We start from the raw sequence: 6000 nt of genomic DNA, 5'->3' as shown, positions 1-6000 counted from the left end.
AAGCTGTAGTATTAAAGGATGACCTCTCACTGTTTTGGTTACCCTGTTGTTAAAAACAATTAGGCGCCTAATGAATACCCTATTCTCATTTGGGCTATGATTATTATAAAACTATGTAAGTCATTTCACATTAATCAGGGCTTGTTTTAGATTAAGTTTAATAAAGCAAATCCCGATCTTGCACTTGGAGCATAATGCCTTCATACCTCAAATAAAGTTGATGGAGCACATCATAAAGTCGCAATTATCACAACCGGATTTCAGATCATTCAGCCTCAGGATTTCAGGCCAACAAGAAGTAATGTTGTACTACATTGTTACTAAGGAGGTCATGTTATATATGGGTAACTATAGGAGCATTATAAGATGTGTTTTTTTAAGTAGTACAGAACTGTGCGTAGCCTTTAGAAAACATGAAAATATTGCAGCGTATATATCACATGAAGAGTAATGGCATTGTATGTTTTCTAAGTGTCAGCATATGTTTGCTGTCAAATTGAGATCCATGTGATGCATGCATCTTTTAATGACTTAGTGCTTGTTCTAATGCAACGCATGGACCATTTCAGCTTGTCATGCCTTCGCATGTCTAATATGTAATAAGCAGCATCTTACGTCTTCTGCATTTCTTTCACAGCAACAAGTTTTGCATCCGTCATATGTGTCAATTGTGACTTTTAACTGGACCTGTAGCCTGAAACAGACTGCTGACTGCCATCACAAATTTGTTTGTTATATATTGCCACACCGCTGACCATCTTCTGGCGCCACCAAGTGGCCGAATGTCTTGGCACGTGGCTAAGCGTCATCCTCTTCTCTCTCTCGAGTTTTTCGCTTAATTAAAAAGGGCCAGCTCGGTTGTTGTGCTGCTTGCTACGTGTGTTGGTGACATTTGGTGGATTGTGCAGGATAAGATCCCATGTACGTTGCCCCCGAAGACGTCAGTGACGCTGCTCATCAACGCGTGGACGCGACTCCTGTCCATAAAGCCAGCCGTCGCCTGCGAGGCCTACAACCTGAGTTTGAACCGCTGTCCACCCCGCTACGAACCATGACATCCACGACGAGCAGCCAGACAAGCCAGCCTTCCAGCAACGCCCCACCGTTCGTCCTTCTCGCACCGCGATCACCGCCATCATTTCATGGTGACCGGTTAGAGGATGTGGAAGACTGGTTGGCCAGTTTTGACCGTGTGGCTGCATTTAACCAATGGGACGACGAGCGGAAGCTAATGAATGTGTACTTCGCGCTGCAAGACTCGGCCAAGACGTGGTTCGAGAACCACGAGGCGTCCTTTGTCAACTGGGCAGCCTTTCGCCGTGAGTTACTTACAACATTCAGCTCAAGTGCACGCAAAGAAAATGCAGAGATTGCAATCCGTTCAAGGTCTCAACAGTCAAATGAGAGTGTGGCCATGTTTGTCGAGGACATGATGCGGCTTTTCAATCGGGCCGACCCTACCATGCCTGAGGCAACGAAGGTACGGCACCTCATGCGCGGGGTGAAGGAGCAGTTGTTCGCTGGCCTCATTCGCGACCCCCCAAGAACTGTCGCAGATTTCGCGAGAGAAGCTACCAGCATGGAACGTTCCCTGCAGGAACGGAGTACCCAATACGGCCGCCAGGCAAGCGTAGCGGCCACACCCTGCTGCTCGTCCGTGCCAGCAGCCAGCGGCGAGGCATTGCGGGAGCTTGTGAGGAGCATTGTACGCGAAGAGCTGCAAAACCTCCACTTGAATGCTCCCTCTGCAAATAATTATTCTACCGTGGACGTCATCCGTGATGAAATTCGGCGAGCGGTGCAGCCACCACCACCACCAGCACCACAACCGGAGCCATGCATCATGACTTATAGTGATGTCTTACGTCGACCTGCTCCCGAGCCAAATCCATTCCGTCCCGTTGTCGGACCACCGCCTCGCTACATGCGCCCCGTCGAGCAGCAACAAGATCTGCGCCCCGTCGAGCCACAGCAATACCAGCGTCCTGCTATCAGCAAGGCGCACTTGTGGCGCACGCCCAACAGACGGCCGCTCTGTTATCACTGCGGCGAACCTGGTCACATTCTTCGCAATTGCCCATACCGGAGAATAGGCCTGAGAGGATTTCCACCAAACGCGCCTCGACCCCGCTATGGCGAAAGACCACAGGAGATTGAGGAGTACCTGGCTGCTAACGAGATGCAGCCAACGTCACCACAACGGCGGTCGCGATCGACATCTCCGAAGCGTTTTGCTTCGCCCACTCGGTACTCTTCCTCTGGGCAATTCAGAGGCACGTCCCCTCACCGGGAAAACTAAACACGGCGACCTCCGGGGGTGGGGCCGCCGCTACGTTTCAGATTAAACAGCCTCCACCCGACGATTTGACGCGACGGCCCGAGCGGCGACGACCCGATCCGATAAACTTACCGACGTGCTGCGAACGCATTGTTTCCGGGGAAATTTTTGTAACCGCCGACAGTTGTGATGTGACCGCACTTGTGGATACCGGCGCCGATTTCTCCGTCATGAGCAGCCAGCTAGCCACGGCACTCCGTAAGGTTCTGACGCCTTGGTCTGGGCCAATGATGCGTACCGCCGGTGGTCATGTAATGACGCCGATTGGCATGTGCACTTGCCGCATAGAGATCTGCGGTTTTACTTTCACTGGCACATTTGCCGTATTACAAGAGTGCTGCAAAGATCTGATTCTCGGCATGGATTTTCTTCAAGAGTATGGTGCGGTTATAGACCTTCGGGAGCAGCTCATGGTATCGTTTTCAACCAAGCGAGCCGTTGATAGCAACACGGACTTCCGGAAAACGATGTTGCGCGTCTGTGACGACCACATAACGATCCCTCCGCGTGCGAGCAAGTTCGTCACAGTCGAATGTGATCATAGCACCGGCACGAGTGGCATTGCTGAAGCTAACATGTCACTGCTTCTAACTCGACAAGTTTGTGTAGCTCGGGGCCTTGTCGAACTTGTCCGTGGCCAAGCCAACGTGCTAGTGACAAACTTCACATGTGAACCCCAACATTTGACGGCGAACACGGCGGTCGCTTATTTTGAAGAACTTGGAGAATGTACAGGCCAGTACGCTTTAACCAACACGTCAGACCCCGACAATGCGACGCCTACAGCCATTCAGACTGATGTGAACCCGCACCTCTCGCCCAGTGAGAAACGCTGCATAGATAATCTTGTCAATTCGTTCCGAGATTGTTTTGCATCAACCTCCAAGGTCCGACAGACGCCACTAACGAAGCACCGAATTATAGTTGCCGATGACCAACGTCCACTATGTCAGCGTCCTTACCGGGTGTCTTCAAAAGAACGTGATGCCATCCGCCGCCAAGTAACAGAAATGCTCCAGGACGACGTTATCCAACCGTCGACGAGCCCCTGGTCTTCGCCTGTTGTCCTCGTCGCAAAGAAGGATGGAACCTTGAGGTTTTGCGTGGATTACAGACGCCTCAACAACGTCACGAAAAAGGATGTGTACCCCCTGCCACGCATAGACGATTCCCTCGATCGCCTTCGCCATGCCACTTACTTTTCGTCCCTTGACCTCCGCAGTGGATATTGGCAAATAGAAGTTGACGAGCGAGACCGTGAGAAGACCGCTTTTATTACGCCAGACGGTTTGTATGAATTTAAAGTGCTCCCGTTTGGCCTGTGTTCGGCCCCTGCCACATTTCAGCGAATGATGGACACTGTACTCTCTGGTCTGAAGTGGCAGTCATGCCTCGTATATCTCGACGACGTTGTGATTTTCTCGGACACGTTCGACGAGCACCTGAAACGTTTGCGCGCTGTCTTCGAGGCCATCCGATCTGCCGGTCTCTCTCTAAAACCTGAAAAATGCCACTTTGCTTTTAACGAGCTGAAATTTCTCGGCCACATTGTCAGCGCTCGTGGTGTTAGCCCAGACCCAGAGAAGACGGCCGCTGTCTCTTCATTCCCTAAACCAGCGGATAAACGAAGCTTGCGTCGATTTCTCGGCCTCTGCGCGTATTATCGTCGCTTTGTTAACAATTTCTCCAAGATCGCTGAGCCTCTGACCCGCCTGACAAAAGACGCCGAGCCGTTCTTTTGGGGCCCCGACCAGGAAAACGCTTTCACGGAACTCAAGTCCCGTCTCCAAAGTACGCCAATACTTGGCCACTTCGACGAAGAGGCCGACACGGAACTGCACACGGATGCCAGTAACGTTGGCCTCGGTGCGGTCCTTGTTCAGTGGCAGGACGGTGCAGAACGTGTCATTGCTTACGCCAGTCGCACTTTGTCCCGTTCCGAAGTTAATTATTCAACTACCGAAAAGGAGTGTCTCGCTGTTGTGTGGGCAGTCATGAAATTTCGTCCGTATTTGTACGGTCGTCCGTTTCGTGTCGTGAGCGACCATCACTCTCTGTGTTGGCTGGCAAACCTGAAAGATCCATCGGGTCGGCTTGCTCGATGGAGCCTTCGGTTGCAAGAATTTGACGTTACAATCGTGCACAAGTCCGGCAAGAAACACAGTGATGCTGACTGTCTGTCCCGCGCCCCTACTCCCTGCCACGCGGACGGCTCCGACGACGATTCCGTTTTCCTTGGCGTTATCGCGACGTCCACCTTATCCCAAAAGCAGCGGGCTGACTCTGAACTTTTGCCCCTCATTGAATACCTCGAAGGAACCGTGTCATCTCCTCCTCAGCTCTTCAGGCGCGGAGTGTCGTCATTTTGCCTGCGTGATGGTGTGCTCTACAAGAAGAACTACGGTCCAACAGAAACTGCTTATCTGCTTGTAGTACCCACAACGCTACATGACGAAGTTCTTCGTGCGTGCCACGATGACCTTTCTTCCGGCCATCTCGGGTTTTCTCGCACATTGGCACGGATACGCCGAAAGTACTACTGGCCCAGGCTAGCTGCCATTGTGCACCGCTACGTCCGTACCTGCCGTGAGTGCCAGCGGCGGAAAACACCACCCATTAAACCAGCTGGGCTCTTACAGCCTATCGATCCCCCGAAATTCCCATTTCAACAGGTCGGCATGGACTTACTGGGCCCATTTCCGAAGTCCTCCATGGGTAACAGGTATATAGCGGTTGCCACTGACTACCTTAGCCGCTACTGTGAGACCAAGGCCATTCCACGTGGTACCGCAGATGAAGGTGCGCATTTCTTCATTCACAGCATTGTACTCCGTCATGGTGCGCCAACAGTCGTCTTAACTGACAGAGGAACCTCGTTTACGTCGGCACTCACTAGTGAGGTACTTCGACTCAGTGGCACCACCCACCGCAAGACAACAGCCTATCATCCTCAAACTAATGGGCTGACTGAGCGGCTTAACAAGACAATTGCCGATATGATTTCTATGTATGTAGACGATGATCATGGGAACTGGGACCGAATTCTGCCGTACATCACGTTCGCATACAACACTGCACTCCAGGAAACAACACGCTTCACTCCATTTCATTTGGTTCATGGACGCGAACCCTTGACTATGCTGGATGCCATGCTTCTTCCAGATTCTGCTCCCTCCACTGCCGTGGGGGCTGACCAATTTATTCGTGACGCAGAAGCTGCACGCCAGCTTGCCCGACAGCGAATTCGGCACCAACAAGTACACGACGCCCAGCGCTACAACCTGCGACACCGAGAGGTGACTTACACGCCCGGCGACCAAGTCTGGGTATGGAGCCCAATACGGTTGCGAGGGCGCTCTGAAAAGCTTCTGCGGCGATACTTTGGACCTTACGAGGTGCTCCGCCGCCTCAGCGCGGTGAACTACGAGGTGCTACCACAAGGCCCTGTACGCTCCTCTCGGCAGCCGAAATCTGAAATAGTTCACGTTGCCCGAATGAAGCCCTATTACAATCGGTAAACCAACTCAGGATCCAAACCAGCGCCAGAGACTTTCCCGTATAACTTGCCCCGCTTTTCGACTATTCCCCTACGCTTGCGGCATCGGGTCGATGCCCCTTGGAAGGGGGGCAATGCCACACCGCTGACCATCTTCTGGCGCCAC

Source organism: Amblyomma maculatum, chromosome 7, assembly GCF_055883805.1.
Source record: "Amblyomma maculatum isolate TAMU_Amacu chromosome 7, ASM5588380v1, whole genome shotgun sequence".
NCBI lineage: Eukaryota > Metazoa > Arthropoda > Arachnida > Ixodida > Ixodidae > Amblyomma > Amblyomma maculatum.
The sequence above is the reverse complement of the archived record's forward strand: the minus strand, read 5'-3'. Positions refer to the sequence as shown.